At 49.2% G+C, this 17,381-nt stretch overlaps 1 protein-coding gene across 2 annotated transcripts in view; it reads left to right on the top strand.

Annotated features, from left to right (window-relative positions):
• LOC142879901 (glutamate receptor ionotropic, kainate 2-like) overlaps positions 1 to 17,381 on the top strand; it is a 97,176-nt gene that overhangs the window by 11,681 nt on the left and 68,114 nt on the right. The window lies entirely within an intron of this gene.

The raw sequence follows: 17,381 nt of genomic DNA, 5'->3' as shown, positions 1-17,381 counted from the left end.
CACCAAAACAATTTGATTTTGGAAAGGGAAAAAAAAACAAAACAACCTTCCTACGTTTTATTGGCTGCCGTCAACTGTGTCCTAAATTCCGACGCCCACGCCGGATTAAAAACGAAAAAAAAAAAAGAAGGCCCCCCCCTTCCCAAAAAAAAAGAAAAAAGAAAAAGCCCTTCCCGCCCAGCTTGCGTTATATGTTATATGACCCTCGTGCGCGCGCACATGCGCATGCACGCACGCTTCTGGTGCCTTCCGGTGGGTGTTTTTCTTTTTCTTTTTGCTTTGGTTTGTTTTTTGCCTCCGACCCCCCCCCCCCCTTTTTTTTTTTTTTTTTTTGGATGAAGGCTCGGATTGATTTTCCATCTGTTTTAAGATTCCGGGGAGACGTAATGAAGCCGATCGCCTCCATTTCCGCGCGTAGCTGCCGGTGCGATAAACCCGCAGCTATTGCTTTCTAAACATGACAAAAGACGGCGAATTTCCGAGCCAGCGGGGTGTGGATGAGCCCGAGCCGAGCGGCTGGGAAATAAACAGCCGACTGCGGATCCGGAATGGCGTGTGGGGGAGGGGCAGGAGGGGTTGCTCTCCCTTTCTTTTGCGACATCTGCTCGCCAGATCTCGTCTCATTTATTTATTTTTTCGGAGGCAGCGGAAAATGAAATAAAATAAAATAAAAAAATAAAAAGACGGAGGAGGAAGAGGAAGAGGAAGCGGCGCCCATATTTGGGGAGCGTGGCTTCCTCTCCTTCGATTTCCTTTATTTATTAAGATTATGAGCATGATTATTTTATCGCGACGTCTTTTTGTTTCCCGGCGAGGCCGCGCCTGTCGCCGTGGCTGACATTTGGCCCCGGGAAAAAAAAAATTAAACAGAAGAAGAAGGCGGAGGAGGAGGAGGAGGAGGAAGCGGCGCCCATATTTGGGCAAGCGCGGCTTCCTCCTTTGATTGCCTTTATTGTTGCTTTACTGTCTCTTTTGTTTCCCAGCCCCGTAGCCTTGGCTGACATTTCGCCGGGCCACATCCCCCTCCCCCACCTGCCCCCCCGGCAGCCCCCCCGCCTGCCGCCGCCCCTGCTTGCGTGAGGCGTTCAGGTGTCCGTTCAGGTCGAGCGGGCCGTCCGTTCACTCGTTTAATTGAGTGTCTTTTATCCACAGCCGGTGACCTCTTTCGTCCCCCCCATCCACCCCCCCCCCCGCCACTCCCCCTCCTCCCTCTCATCATTTCTACCTCACCTGTTGTTGTTTTTTTTTCGCCGAGCTGCTCTGTGATGCTGTTTTTTCTTCTTCTTCTTCTTCTTCTTCTTCTTTTTCACCTCCCTTCCAATCCCCAGTTCTGTTTATTTTTCTTTTCTTTTCTTTTTTTTGCGGGGGGGCTCCGGAGGTGGCTCGGCTCTCCAGCTTCAATCCCGCATCAATATGTAAGGAAATGGAGTCCTCCGCCAGACGAGCGCTTTGCCTCCCTCTCCCCGTCTCCTTCTCTCTCCCTCCTTCGTCCTTCGTCGCCTCCCTTTGTTTTTTCGCCTCCGTTAAGCTCTCAGATTGTCTGCCCGGCTCACCCCCCCTCCCCCACCTCCATTTTCTTCTCCCTCGCTCGCTGCCGCCTTGGTCGTAGTGTCCTTGAGGAAATTCAAAGGGCGGGTAAAAACAAAACATGGCGTGCCAGACTTTTTTTTCTTTTTTTTTTTCCTATTTCTCGTCGCCTCTGAGATCTTGCGCGACTCCTGTTTTGAAATCGAGTTTGCGGTTTTTCGCCCCCCCCACCCCCTCACCCCTCCCCTTCGTGTTCTCCTCGCTGGTGGCTGCGTCGCGTCCTGTTGTGGCGACTCGTTGCCGACGCGCGAAACTGAAAATGGAGCGAGGCTAATGGAGTCTCGCCCACCTCGCACCTTCAAGGCCGTTTTTGCAATTTGCGCCGCAGACTCATTTAAAGGAGGAAAATCCTCAACACAAATCGTTTAAAGGTCGCGCGGTTACGGGAAATTTAACTTCCGCAAGCGTTCTAACCCATCATTTGAAACGTGGACTTTCCAACCCTTTCGCTAGACGTGCGCTAAAATGCTAACTCTTGGCAAGTTCGGGCTTTTTCGATGCCACAACGGGCGCCTGCGCCTCGCCGACGCCTCCCCCTGGTTAGTGAGGACGCCTCCTCCGAGACTACTGGCCGTCTGCTTCCAAAACATGGCGGCGGTCCAGCAGGAGCTTTCCTGTGTAAACAGACTGAACTAAATGTGCTGTTTTCTTGGAGTCCATTGAGGATTTTGGACAATTAGTCATGCAAGGCTGCTCTCTTGGAGTCTGGGATGAAAAAAAAAAAACAAAGATATGAAAATGCTCATAATGTGGGACCTTTAAACTTTCAGGTTCTCCTCCTGGTCCTTTCCCTCTGGCCAACCGGAGGTCTTCACCTTCGCTCCTCTCCCGGCGCACATCATTTAAAAAAAAAAAAAAAAAAAAAAATGTTTCTCATTTCCTTTAAATTTCACCCTCGTTTTTTCGCCGAATTTCATCAGTCCCCGGTAATAGCGCGTCCCGTTCTAATGTCTACGGTGCACAATGGGAAAATGAAGCAAGTGAAAAGCAGGATAATGAAATGAAAAGCGCCACCATAAGTGCCCTCATATTTCCCAGCGACAGAAATGACTCACTCATGCGATATTTCCTACTTGCGCGCGGACGAGGGGGGGGGGGGGGAGAAAAAGACACATCTAGTTTTAATACACTGGAAACAACTGCTAATATTCATCCCCGGGCTTTATACTGCGTGTCACGACGCCGTTGCTCTTCTGCTTTATTTAACTGCCTTTTTTTCCCCGAGCGCATCAAAGGCCCGGTCGGCGGCGATCGGAAAAGCGCAGTAATCCGCCGCGGTGCAAGTGTCTAGCGAAATTATTACCGTCAGATCATCAAAATCCTGTAACCTACGGTGTTATTTATTTATTTTATTTTTTTTTTTCGTCCAACCTCATCCCATCTCCGTTGCCCTTCAGAAGCCCAGCTGTGACTAATATAGAGGCGCCTCCCGAATTAATTCTTGACCTTCGGCTCTGACGGGAGATAACATCTGCCCTTCCGCGAGACAGAAAGTCTAATTTTCCAGCCATTCTGCTCAAAATTACATCGGAGAGAGAGGGCGAGCGAGACAAGAGGGGGGGAGGGAGAGAGAGAGAGAGAGAGAGAGAGAGCGGGCAGCTTTTGATGAGTGGCGGAGCGGCGAGAGAGGAGGAGCACGCGGCCTCTCGCCCCCACCTAATTGCATCGTTACCAATTGATGTTCCTTTTTCATTTTTCTCCCCTTTTTGTTTTACTTTTCTTCGCGTCGACGTTTGGCCGCCGCCGCCGCCGAAGCTAAGCTAAACGGGTGTTTGCGACACCGCAGTCGAAGTTTGCTCAGCTGCGCGCGGTTTCTCCGCCAGCTTCCGAGACTAAAAATGTAAATGTTTGCAGGAGGAGCGCAGGAAAAGGATGAGATTTTATTGATTTACTTATTTATTTTTCTGAGAGAGCCGGAGCGGAAAATCCCGCGCGATCGTCAAACTTTCTCCAAAGTTTGTTTTGAAGAATCGCAGCCGTGCTAGCGTCTCCTTTATTTGTTTTGTTTTTCATCGAAGAGATGGAGCCTGTTTTTCCTTTTTTTTTTTTTTCATTTATTTTATTTTGGCGGGCGCTGCGTTGCCCTAAATGGATAATAATGTCCCCGGCGGTTTAATCACACTGGGTGGGGGTTGATAATGAAACGGGAGGCCGGTGGCCCCGGCGGCCGAGCATGGTGGACTTCCTCTCTCAGCCTGGCAGCGGCTAATTAGCATCGCTGGCACGTGCTCGGTCTTGATTAAAACTCAGTTTACAGTGAGCGGCGCTGCGAGGTCGCCATCTGTCACCTGCCGGGGACACTGCGCTACGTCGTCTAGTTAGCGGGAGAGTGTGTGTGTGTGTGTGTGTGTGTGTTTGTGCGCGCACGTGTGTGATGAGGATGATAAGGCGGGGTGTCGGGGGAGGGAGTCGGGGGAGGCGGTAGAAAGAGAAATGACAGGGAAGGGCGGAAGGCGCGAGGCGTTCGCCGGCATTCCGCTCAATAATTCCATCCCCCCCTCCCTCCCGCCCGCCCCTCGTCCCCGGACGGAAAATCACGCACACACTCATGTAAAAAAAAATAAATAAATAAATAAATTCAAAAAAAAATTCTCGCGCGCGGCCGCCGGGATCCGGGCGCTGTTTACCTGAACTCATAACCCGGCGGCGGTTTGGGAATATTCCTGTTTGTGCTCGGGAGTCGGCAAATGGATGCGCGAGTTGCCGCTCTGTGGCTCATAAAAACCGGCCGTGTGTGAAAGCCGACACCCCCGCCCCTCCCCCCCGTCCCTCCAGGAGTGCGTCAATTACATTTCTCTACCACACACACACACACACACAGAGACGCGCACGCGCACGCACAGTGCTTTAAAACCACTGTTGCAGCAAAAAGTACATCATCGGATATCTTGCGCGTCGACGGCGGGAGCACAGCGCCGCATTTATCCAGCGTTTATGTTATTTATGCTAACCTTGCTAGCAGGTCCCCCCGCCCCCCCCCGACCCCTCCCATACCCTCTCCCACACACACACTACTACTGTAGTATTCAAGATTGGTCCTGAGACCACTCTTTAAGGAGCCATTTCACCTCGGTCTTGTCTCGGTCTCGGACCGGGCAGGCTGGGCATTTTCGATGACAAGACCGGTAATAACAGGATAATAACAGAAAATTTTGTTTCACCACCTCCTCCCTGGAGCCGTGCCGAACTTCAAGGTCTTTCACAGCCACCTCGAGTAAGATTAGTGCGCTTTTAGTGTTGAGCTCAGACGTTAAAGGTTTTCACGCATTTTGTTCAGGCTTGGCATGACATCATTTCCAGTGAAATTATTCCTAGTTAATTTATTTAAAAATTTTAAGAGGCAAAGTTGTTCTTTTTTACAAACAAAAATAGCTGGCAAAGCAGCAGAGTGTTAAAAGATGCCTCGCTGAAAAGAAAAGCTGCTGTACTTTGACTTCTACAGCTGCTGTAGAAGTCAAAGCACTGTCATGTAGAAGCAAACTTGAATTAAAGAAAGACAGTCTTCGTTTGTTTTTCTTTGATTTGTACAGTCTCGGTCTTGTCTTGGTCTCGAATCCCCAATGTCTTGGTCTTCTCTCGCCTTGGTAATGTCTTGGTCTGTTGTGCAGTTTTGACTACAACACTAGCCCAACACCCCCAAACACAGAGGATTTATTTTTCTTATTCCATTCCACGCATTTACAATTTACAAACCCGGGTACGTTACACACACCTGAATATATTTGGGCGGTACGCGAGCAGGCGGTAGGAAAATTTCCACAGTGGCCTCATAGCAGGCGCAAAGACAAAGACAATCGAAGGCGGGAGAGAAAATGTTTGTGGTGGCTTGGCATCGCTCCTCGTCAGGCGGGAAGCTCGCCGCACGTCTCTCTGTCATCTGGCAGCTGCCGTCCCCGTCCGTCGAGCTTCAGGGGAGGAGGAAGGCTTTTACTTTGAAAGGGGGAGAACTCAGGGTTGTTATTTACATTCAGAGCGGTAAAGAGGCGGCATTATAACAGGAAATATGCATCGTTTACTCTGAATGCGCCTGGGCGCGCACAAGGAGGACGCGAGCGATGCTTGTTTTCCGTTTATCCGACAGACAGCCCGACTGAGGAATTTGTTCTCTCAAGAAGATTTTACGGTTGCGGCGGAATCTAATGAAAGGTTACCGTTAACACGTAGGAGCCGACGCGGTGCAGAAGAGTTATTCTTTGGGAGTTTTTCTTTTGCACGCGTATTAGCTATTTAACCAAGCTAAGTGACTGCTGGAAGTCTGGACTCGTGCTTCTAAAAAACAACGAGGGAGGTTGTGCGAGACATTTCCGGGCCCGGCGCTGGCCAATTCATCTTCCAGATTAGCGCGGCGTTTCCACGCTTTGAAATATGACACGGCGGCGTCCACCTTTAATGAGTTTTTTTTTATCCTCCCTTCGCCGCATCCTGCGCTCCGTCACGTGTTGTATTTTGAAAAAAGAAAAAAAAACATAAGGAAAAGAAACGTGCGAACATGACGCTGAGAGTCGACAACTCCCAGTGTTTGTTGGTGCTTTTTTTTTTTTTTTTGAGAAAGAGAATCACAAAGAGGAGCTGGAAGGAAAAGAGGCTTCGGCATTGAAACTTGTTAAAAATACCAACACTTTGAGGAACGCGAGTGGTTCAGTTTGGCTCGCTCTGTGTGTCTCTGATCAAACTGGGAGGAAGTGCAAAACAACCTGACACGATGAATTGCTGCATAATTGCGCTGCATATTTTTGTATTTTTAACGTACAGTGGAATAACAAACTGTGACGCTTTCGTTTTGACCCCCAAATGTTATTTTGTCGCCGCGTTTGCCACAAATGTCACATAAAGTTTTTTTTGTACAGAATGGTCCATAAAATGGCATTGAATTTACGACCGCTTTTCTTTTAGTCGCCGCTTTGTCTTTGACAGTTTTTTAATGGGTTGCTGCAGAGCGACGATGAAGACAGCATTTTATTAAGCACAGAGTTAATGCCTGATTAAGTCGTGCCCATATAGTCCGGCAGCACATCGGCGTGCTAGCGACACTAGCGTTACCCTGAATGCTACCGCGACTGCGCCACTTTGCCTTTTGATGTGAAGCATCCGTTCTTCCCCTGTCAGTTTTCGGGTTGTTTTAGACAACAAATTGTACATTATAGCCAGTGTGCGAAATACAGGGTGGTTCAGGAGGGTCGGACCCCCCCCCGTCCCCGATTAAACCCTGAAAGCCTCAAAGCAAAATTAAAGGGGGCCTCATATTTTTTTTCCAAACAAAATTGCATTTTAAGGAAATTTCTATTGGTATCGAGTAACAATCAGGAAGGATGGGGATCTCCGCCTCCCCTCTGAAAATACTGACGGGTATTTCGCACACTGTTTGTAGCCTTTAGTAAATGTGTAGCACAGCAGTATGGATTCAGTAAGCTCTTTCCCTCTACGTTTGTGTTGCTAATGCCTTTCCATATTGGTGGGTGTTTATGCGCCTTTACTGCGGGATCAATGATGAAATATTTTTGCCCGTTGCGCTTCCTCCTTCGCTAAATGCATCCTTAATTATGATTCCAATTTTTCGTTTTTTTTTTTTACGTTGGGGGAAAAAAAAAAGGTCCTTTTCTGCAATCTTGCTTACAGGCTGTTGATTTTCTCCAAAAGCGTGCTCCAGTGCCCCTTTCATGGTGCTGCAGAACAAGCGCTCGGCACTCTGACTTATGCCGCGCTCTTGTGCCTCTGTAAGGAACTTATCTTAATCTCAAGAGCAGGCGCACGCCGCCACTGAAAATGTGTACGTGTGCAAGGCGCACGTGTGTGTGTGTGTGTGTGTGTGTGTGTGTGTGTGTGTGCGAGCGCGCGCGCTTGCCCCTGCTCTTCATACATCTTCTGGGGTTTTTTTTTTCTTTCTCCCCCCCGTCCCCGCTGCATTCACAAATTGAGACCAGTGGAGAGGTTGGAAGCTGCGAGCCGCCGACAAAAGTCATCTGGGACGCCGGCAATTCAAGGCTCGCACAAGTGTACTCACAGTTTTGGCACAATTAGCACCAAAAGGGGTCCCCGCTTGACAAATTAGCACACAAAATGTCAGCCGGTAGTTTAGCACATCCACAATGAGGCTCTTGCAAATTAGCGCACATTTTGAGGAGGGAGCATGCCCGTTATTTTTGAATAGAGAGAGGCTGGCAAATTAGCACATCTGTTGCCAGCACTCAGAATTAATACACGTTATATGATCAGTGGTTTTCCCACTTGGGTCATGGATGGGGCTTGTGTGTGCACGCGTGTGCGCTCATTAAAAGTGATTGATGGGATTGAACCGTTGGCTACGGTTATAGCTGATTAGGGCCCAGAGAGTAACTAAACTTCCTGCGCGGCTGCAGGCGTTTAAAGGGGCCGTTCACCTTTTGTGTCGCGGCGGTTTGCGCCTACGCCTAGTCGGCCGCGCAGTGGGGAGGTTGGCACGCCGCCGCTCTGCCGAACCGCGCGGTCTAAGCCGGTAACACGGCACGTCATGTAGTGAAAAGCCAATGGGAGCTGATTGAGGGGAAAGGCGTTGGACCAGCCTTCTGTTTATGCTAATAGTTGTAGTCGGTACGTGAACAAGTGGATCACAACTGCAGATTCTTCTCATTACTATCGTTGCAAATGAGGATCAGCTTTTTTTTTCTTTACTGCAACTTCAAAATCAAAATATCGTTTTTGAAACAGCATTGTTACAACAGGATTCATGCTAATCTCTTTAGCATCAGCTAGACGTCCTGTTTTGGCAGGGGGGGGGGGGCTTTGGAATTGTGGCAAATGGTGGTTTTCAGAGAAGAATCAGTCTCCAGTTCTAAATCAAAAAGAGGCTCAGACTGGTCACTCGATGCTAAGACTAGCTAGTCTGGTCGCAGACCACAGACTCACTCCCCCATGTATTGTAGGTTTTCCCCTACAAGTGATTTCTTCAGTCGACAAAGCAATCGCCCAGTGAGCACAGCCAGCGGCAGGTGTTGGGAGCAAAGACTAACAGCGGCAAAAATTCCTCCTATTTCTCGACACTGCTGTTTACCGCTGCCGCTCTTGCTCAGAACAACCCAGGTAACACATAACACGTCAGCGGTGCTGGGAAATGTCATCAGAAGCAGGCGGGGGGGGGGACGTTGATCTCCGGTGATTGATGAGGGAAAATTTCAAATCCCCTCCATCTTGGGATCGTTCAGACCTGGAGGCAAGGCCGGTGCGAGCCAATCAAGCGCGCGTGGGGAGGAGTGGGCGGAGTCTGGCGGCCCTCGCCTCGCCTCGGGTCGAAGATTGGAGCTTGGCAAGACGGATCGGCAGGATTTCGGAGCTGTAATTCCGGCGCTCCGGCCGCCTCGCAGGGTTGCTGCCGAGCTGTGGCGAGAAACCTCAATTCTCGGAGTCAACACTGGCAAATGGAAGTTATTATGATTTGCCGGGTTAAAATTCTCTCCAATTTGAAAAGCGGGACACCTGATCTGCAGTGTAAGGAGAGTGAATGAGTCTCCTCCTCGAATTTCCTCAAATCGATTCCGGTTGCTGTAATTTAGGAGTTTGCGGTATGAAATATGTGGGGTTTGGTTAAGGCGGTGATTAGGCTCGGAAGGCGTGCAATTTATTTCAGGTGGCTATGGACCGTTTGGTTCCTTGACCTCATGCTCAGTCACGTATGGCGCTCCTCGGCTGCTGGCTCTGCTTCATTGCCTCCATAAAGTGGGAGAGCGACACCTCCCCCAACCAACCGGACTCTAACGTGCCGCCGAGCCGCGCGTCGGAATCAAAGAGCGCACTATCCCTTCAAAGGTACAGCGTGTAAAAGTCTCCCATCTAGTGGTCAGATTTTAGATTGCAGCGTTCAACGTGGTTCCAAGATTGCCCAAGTACTTCAGTGGCCCGGATACTTGTACAAGAAACCAAATTATTTTTTATTGTACTGCAGATATGAACTTTTATTAATACATTTACTGCAGTATACAATAGAAAAACCATAAATCAGGCCACATTTTACACACTGGACCTTTAAATTCTGAGATGGGTCGCATTCCCCTCCCCCCCCCCTGACTCAGTTGTTTCTCACCTGACAGGTTCGTTTAGGCTCACCCCACCCCACACCCCACGCCTCCGACCCTATAAACTTTGGATGTCGCGTGATTGTGTGTGTGTGCGTTCACACGTGAGTGCGAATGAGCCGGCGGCTTAGCGTCCAGCCGTGGCAGGTGACAGTCGAGGCGCGAGTGTCAAAAGGCTTTAGGGCGCTTGACAAGACAGATTCTATTCTGGAGGAAACGGAACGGGAGGAGCCCGACGTCGGCGATAATGCGAGCTAAGACCACCGTTCGCCCTGAGACGCTCTCTAATGGCGTTTATCTTCATTGCGGCGCCGGGTGATTGATATTTTGGTCCCTTTGATTTTTTTTTTTCCCCCCCGCGTTTCGCCCACTTGGCCTCGTCTTTTCACGCCCCAAATGACACCCACTTTCCCCTCTATTACACTCCAACCGACAACGTTTTGCGCGCACAATCGTTTGACTGCCCTCTCTCTCTCTCTCTCTCCCTCCCTCCCTTTGTACGTCTTTATTGATTTAAAGGCCCCCCGTGCGTCGCGTGTGCGCTTAACGCTTAGCGGGGTGAAAACAGTGGAGAAAAAAGAAAAAGAAGGAACGTCTGTATTTATATCGCAGCCCGGTGCCGGCGGGCCGTGACGGCTGAAACTGCAGTTTCGGCTGCCAAATTGAGAAAATGCGTCAACATTGTCGGCTGATTGACCCCCGACAGACCTTCTGCCCCTCAAACAGGCGACACATCACAAAATATTTTCTTTCACCAACCAAAGGCGGCACTGCTGCTAATTCATGTTACTTCTACAAGACCCCAAAACACGTCCACATTTATCCCACGCGACACGACCACCTCCTCATCTGCTCTTCACCTCAATCTAAACACCCTTTTCCAGCAAATTACAAGCAAAAGCACAATGAAGGTGTGCTGCATTTTTTTCCAATCCTCCCCACGTCCGCCGGACCCCCCCCCCCTCCCACCCACCCCACCCCCCCGGTGAATGTTGCACGCTGTGCCTTTAAGTTCAAGTTTGGCCTCAAAACAACTTTACTTGACTGCGCTGAGATTCCTATCACTTATCGTCTCGGGAAATCTATTTCTATTAACTACATTCGCCGCCGTCCTTATCTGGGGCCCTACAGAACAGAGCTTCATCAGATGTTATCTGCTGGCCACAACCGCACGAGATAGAGCTGATCGTGTTATACAGCACATTACCGCCACGGTGGTCTTAAAACAGCCCACCCCACGCCCGCCCATATACACGCTGTATGACGGCAATGAATGGCAGACATCGTCAGGCAAACACCTGGACCTCGTTTCCTCGGCAGGCCTCATTAGTCATTATGTCGTAGCGTCCAACGCGGCGTCCCACACAGCCTCCGTCGGCTCTCCGCGGATCTTCGGGAGGTTGGGCGGCAGAATGCAGAAAGAAAATTCAAAAAGCTAAAATAGAATTTAGATATATTTATTAGTGTTGTCTAAAACATCAATGTATCGATATTTTCTCAATGCGTTACGATATACGATATGACTTCTCCGTAGTGTCGATATATCGGTACTACATCGAGTCGACGTGTGGCGCCACCAACACACACACAAACACTCTGAGCACTCCCTCCCCACCTCCCCCGACAAAACTTCCGCGGTTGCTATTGAAAATCAATACCTTTCCAAATATATATATATATGTTTATGAAATGGTAACTGAAATGTCTTTAAGATAATCCTGTCTAATATTCAATTTTCTTTTCAATTTTTCACAATTCTTGTGTGCATGTGTATGTTATGTAGCCAGTCATGACTTGCATTAATGAAATATTGGAAGGTTATCATAGGCCTCCGGCATTTTAAGGAAATTTAGATTGGTACTGAGTAGCAATCAGGAGGATGGGGACCCCCTTTGTACACAAGTATGGGTTCAGTAAACTTTCTACATTTCTGCCTCGCTAGCGCCTTTCTACAGGCGTTTTTATGCGCCTTCATGGTGAAACGGATGCACGGTATGATGAAATATTTTCCACCTGAACTTCTTTCTAGTTTTGCCAAGCAGAACCAGCTAGTCCTGTGCCCCGTAAGCCCGTATACTGGGTTGTCAAAAATGTCACTTGTGCGTCTGTGTTGTCATGTCGGCAACAGACGCTGACTGTCATGGCTTGCCGTCATGAAATACTGTGAGCCTCCTGCATGTTAAGAAAATTTTAGTAGTAGAGTAGTAACAATCATGAGTATGGGGACCCCCCCCCCCCCCCCCCTGCCCGAACATTGACGGGTATTTCACACACTGGGAGGGGGAGCAAAGGTCCTTGTGAAGCTCGGGAAGGTCGGTCCGCCCACGAGGGGGTCTTCAGATTAATGGCTGAGGGCGGCCACTCTCGGCAGGCCTTCATGCATCACGTCCCATTCTCCCGGCAAACATGTCAGGGAGCACTCCGACCGGGCGTTCCGCAGGAATATTCCCGGGAGCGTTCCCGTCACTCGCAGCCTGCCGCTCGGCGGTGACGGCGAGAGAAGGGTTAGGGTAGGTAGGTGAGGCCGGGTCCAGGTCTCCGAGTGCAGCGCCTCACGCCCGGGCCTGATCTCCTAGCGACAGCAGGGTTTTTTTTTGTTTTGTTTTTTTACCCTGTGGTTGCCATGGCGCCCGAGGAAAAAAAATAAAAACCCGGCCCCGCCGCTGTCCTGCGGGCTGCGCTGGTCGTCATTAGTCACGGAGAGGCGCTTCGCCCAGCCAGCGACGACGCTGTCACAACAGTCTCCCCTCGGCCAATCAGCGGCCCACGTTCCAAAACTGCAGGTACCTCCGCTCAGCCGTAGCATAAATACACGGGTCGCCATAGCGACGTGTCTGACTAGCATCTTCCGGCCTGGCACGGGCGCCCTTGAGTGGGAAGCCAATTACTGCTTTTTGTTCGTGGCGTAACAGGTAAGCGGCAAGTGTGGTTCGGCCACCGCCGCCGCCGCCGCCGCCGCTGCAGAGGAAGACGAGCGGCAAAGCGGCGTCGGTAATTATTTTCCCTGGCGCCGCGCAAAGTGAAGTGAAGAGCTTTTATCTGTTTGTTGCTGCTAATAATGAAAGGTTGTTGGTTTTTATGCATGTGATGACATTATTTTCAGTGTTGGCGAGTAATCTATTATTAAATAATCCATCAGTAATGTAATGTAACGGGATTACTCTGGCAAAACTGGTAATCAAATCATACTTACTTTATCAAGGAACGAAAGCAAAAAACAGCGATTGTGTTTTTGATAGCTGGAAATACAAAAACTGATTTTGAGTTAATCGCGTCTTAATCAAAGAATGTTGTGGTTCATTGTACGTTATGTGCAGGAAACGAGACGTTCTCAACTGTTACTTACTAGTAATTAGTAATTGATTACTTACGAAACAAAGTAGTTCAAGCAGTAATTAGATTACTTTTAAGGAGTAATCCCAACAACACTGATTATTATTTTCTACAATGTATTGTATGTAATGATTGATATTTATATTCGAAAATGTATTATATATTAATTCCATTCATTACGAATAGATTTATAGCCACATCATTATCATTATTATCTCGATAAATGGCTAAATGAAAAACACACTTCTATCCATTGACTGAAAAATAGTTTTTATATGACGTAATAGTGTTTCTGCGCCCAGATATATGGTTGATCTTTATAAAAAACAAAAATAGAAAAAAACCGAACCAAGTTACCTGAACTCCAGGGGCCCATCATTTTCATTTGCCCCGACTTAATAAGATCCGAGTAAATATTAAGAGGAGGTGAAATTTACAGAGTCCTCTGACTGCCTTTTTTATCCCAACATCCCTGCTCAGGCTCTGCCACACGCGCACACACGCACACACGCACACACACACACACACATACGCATGCCGGCAGGGATGCTCATTTCTCATCAGGGTGATTATCCAGCTCATAACTCACTCAGAGCTTTCATTTGCACTATATTTCACAGCAGCACCCAACGATGGCAGCTTTATAATTCACACACACTCGCGCGCCGCGGACGCTGATTGTCTGAGCTGCTGCAATCCAGCAAACCAGATCGCCAAACCTCGACAGACAGATAAAAACAGACAGAAAGACAGACGACGGTAAGGACGCGCGCGGGTGTTTTCCTCAATCGCAAAAAAAAAAAAAAAAAAAGCCTTGTCGTGTGGGAGGAGAGGGGACGGAGGGTGCATTTTAACTTTCGCTCAATCAAACAATAGGCATTTTATTTTCCGTCAAGCGCCGGCGTAATTTAATCCTCAGCCTCTCCTCGGAAATATTGCACTTAGGCTGCCTTTAATATCGCCGCTCGGTGCTGTGCGATTTCCTTTGCGAGATATATGCAGCCAGCTCCGAGGAATCTGATGAGGAAAACTCGCCACCGACGTGTTTGTCGTTGTGCTTCTATTTGCGGCAGTGATTTGCAGGGCCGCCAATTTCCATCCCGATATGATACCAGGTATAACCAAAGGTGATACTGCCGATACCACACTTATGTAGGTACAGATAGAGGTTTTTATTTCCAACTATGGTTAAGAGAAGAGTTTTAAAAACTGTGTATCAAATGATCTGTCTTTCCCTATCAAGCACCTTGAGGAAATGCAATATGTCTCTTTCCAACTTTGTGCTGCACGTGTGTTATGTATACTTAGGTTCCACAGGGTTGAAACATCAACATATTGTACATCTAAGAAAGTGATGTCAGGTGAAAGGGAGGAGCCCTGAACATGACATCATTCTGTGATTTTTAATTCATTATTTATTTACACATAGATTTAAAAAAGAAAATTTTGTCTTTTGTGACCCATCTTGCGTCCGGTATCGCGATTGATTGCAATACCGTACACGTCTGGTATCGCAAAGTGTTGATACTTGGATATCAATCCGGCCCAACGCTCCAGTGCGGGGCTTGTCGGGGGGGCGGGGTTCAGTTCCGGCGGGAAAAATGGCAATTACAATATCCGGGGGGGGGGGTCAGACAGAGCCGAGTCCAGTCGTCGATGTTTACGGCGCCAGGAGGACAAACACATGAAAAGCAAAGACTGGCACTAAAACGTTACACGCCGAGCCACGGCTCGATACCCTTCAGGCGCCTTTTCCCGTCCTTTTATTTTTATTTTTACGCCCCCCGGATCCTCGGCCGAGTTGGGAAAATGCGAGAAAATAAAAGTGGAAGAGGCAGAGCATCTGGCCGTCCGGCGGTGACAGTGACGGAGCTCGCTCCCCCCTAAGTTAATGACATCTCCCTGGGCCCCCATGCACTCCTTTTCTATCACTTGCCCGCCGCCGCCCGGTGCTATTTATAGCCGCGCACTCTATTAATCCACCGCTTTCTCCCTCTTTCCGCACTCGTTCAAAAATGCCTCACTCCATCCGTCTCTTTCTCTCGCGGTGACTTTTTCCTCTCCCCCCGCTGCGATGCGATCGATAAACACGCTTTTTTTTTCTCTCTCTCTCTCTCTCTCTCTCTTTGCCCCCTCGGTGCCAAACGTTTGGCCAGACTGACTCCCTGTCCCGCTAGAGGACGGCGGTCGTGAATGGACTGCTGAGCCTTGCTATTGACCCGGCTCGCCCACGCAGCCACCCATTCACCCTTTCGCTACTAGCCTCGCTCCTAACGTGCTTTTTACAAATGCCGCAAATCGTAAGTTTCGCGTCTGAAGTTCTCGGCGGCTGTTTCAGCACTTTATGATTGGAGCAACATTCTCTACCCATGCATCCAAATCATGGATGCATTATAAAAGCTGGATACCGGACTGGCAATATGGTGGCCGCCGGTCCCCCCCCCCACCTACCCTCCCCATCCAGTGGTCACTCAAGGAACTGCAGCCAAAAATCCCATGCGGCCCAAAAAGCATTTCTCCCATAGAACATCCGTCCACCTACTCGGGGTCACGGGGGTCTGCTGTAGCCTCTCCCAGCTGTCATAGGGCGAAGGCAGGGTGACACCCTGGACAAGTCACCAAGATCCGATTTTTTTTTTTGCCCATCCAGATGGAAACCGGATGGTTCTTTTGTAGTCTGAACAGTCACAAATCACATGAAATCCGATTTTGGCAAAACGGGATTTGAACCACCTTTGGGAGGTACTTTCAAATCGCATTTGGACAGATGCGTCTCAGTCTGAACAGTTCCAATACACACCGATCGGTTTTGACCGTCCGTGACGTCAGTCTACGCGACCAGACCACACCAGAGAGCATCATTCCAGGTGCGGAGCTGTAACGTAATGGAGCAGACAGGAGAAGTAGAAAACAGCAGTCCCTGGACAGATGAGGATCCTCACTGCCTCATCAGTCTGTAGGGGAGATAGCTCCATTCAAGCCAAGCTCCAGGGCATGTCGCGCAACAAGTGCTGCAATTATATGACGTCACACACTACACGCTACGCTGGACGACGCCTCCGCTCCGACGTCGTTGCTACAGCAAACCTGTCAGATGGGACAATAATGTGGCCCAGTCTGAACAGAGCCAGATCCCATTTGGACACTTGCTAAAAAAAAAACAAAAAACATGGATTTGAGAAGGAATCTGATTGGAATCAGATTCGCCTGCAGTCTGGGGAGGGGAGCCGGCGAAACCGAATAGAACCCACGCAGACAGAGGGGGAACATGCAAACTCCACACAGAAAGGCCCCAGGCCCAGGATCCAACCCGCGACCTTCATGCTGTGAGGCGACGGCCTTCTCCCATAGACCAAAATACAGAAACAAATGGCTGTAAAACAGTTGACAGGATACTTCCGACCTGAAACACGGTTATTGTTGTGGGGTCATGACCTTTTGATGTTTCTCTCTCGCTTGCTCTCTCTCTCTCTCTCTAGCTCTCTCTCTCTAGCTCTCTCTCTCTCTCTCTCTCCAGCTAAAACGTTGTCATTTCCATGGAAAGTCATTCGTCGCCCGACGACGCGGATGTTTAAAATTGGCAAAAGCTGTCGAGACCTTTTACCGTCTGGCGAGTCGTATCGGTTTCAACCCTGCAAGGTCGAGCCACCGCTCGTCCCGTCACGTGGTGTTCAATGTGACACGCGGAGGGTTTCACAGAAGTCGCCTGCCAGTTTTATAGTTTATAGAAACGTTTCCCGCAGGCTTTCTTCCCTGACTGACGCGTGACACAAATCCGGTGGATTTGTCAAACCCGGGTTGGGTCAGTTTATTAGAACCACGGCGTGTTTTCCTCACATTCAGAAGGAAAGAGTGACTTTTCTTGCCGGCCCCGGTTGAAACACACAAGGTCTCAAACTTAATGCAGCGTTGCTAGTTTTATCTCATGTCTCGTAAGAAAGAAAGAAAAAAATAATTTCTCACTCCTCACTTTCTCTCCTTACTCCTCTGCCCTGCACTCGCGTTCTTTCCTGCTCCCCTCCCCTAAATTGTGAATCGCTGAAATCAATGGGACAAAGCGGAAGAGTGCACATTTCTGTCAAGGCTGAGCGGGGGTGTTAAAGAAGGGCGCCCACCCTTGAACTCACCTCCTGACGTATCTAATTGCCTGTAATTACACCGGGCGGGTGCCGCGGAATGCAAATCAGGCGGAGGGATCCGGTCTCGGCGCCCCCCCCACTGTAGATCTGCTTCTTTGTCAGCCCGCGGAGGGAGCGTTTTCGGAGTGCGAAAAAAACACATAAATTGAGAAAAGAAAAAGAAAAGCCACAGTGTCAAAACGATGTCGCCGCCCGGATTGTAATTGCTTGAACCGTATCTGAATTTTTTTTTCTTCCTTGAATGCCACTTGTGCCAAAGAAACTCACGCAATCACAA

Source organism: Nelusetta ayraudi, unplaced genomic scaffold (assembly GCF_046127955.1).
Source record: "Nelusetta ayraudi isolate G7.1 ecotype Tasmania unplaced genomic scaffold, CSIRO-AGI_Nayr_v1 ptg000151l, whole genome shotgun sequence".
Lineage (NCBI taxonomy): Eukaryota > Metazoa > Chordata > Actinopteri > Tetraodontiformes > Monacanthidae > Nelusetta > Nelusetta ayraudi.
Note: the sequence above shows the minus strand (reverse complement) of the source record. Positions and strands in the feature narration are given on the sequence as shown.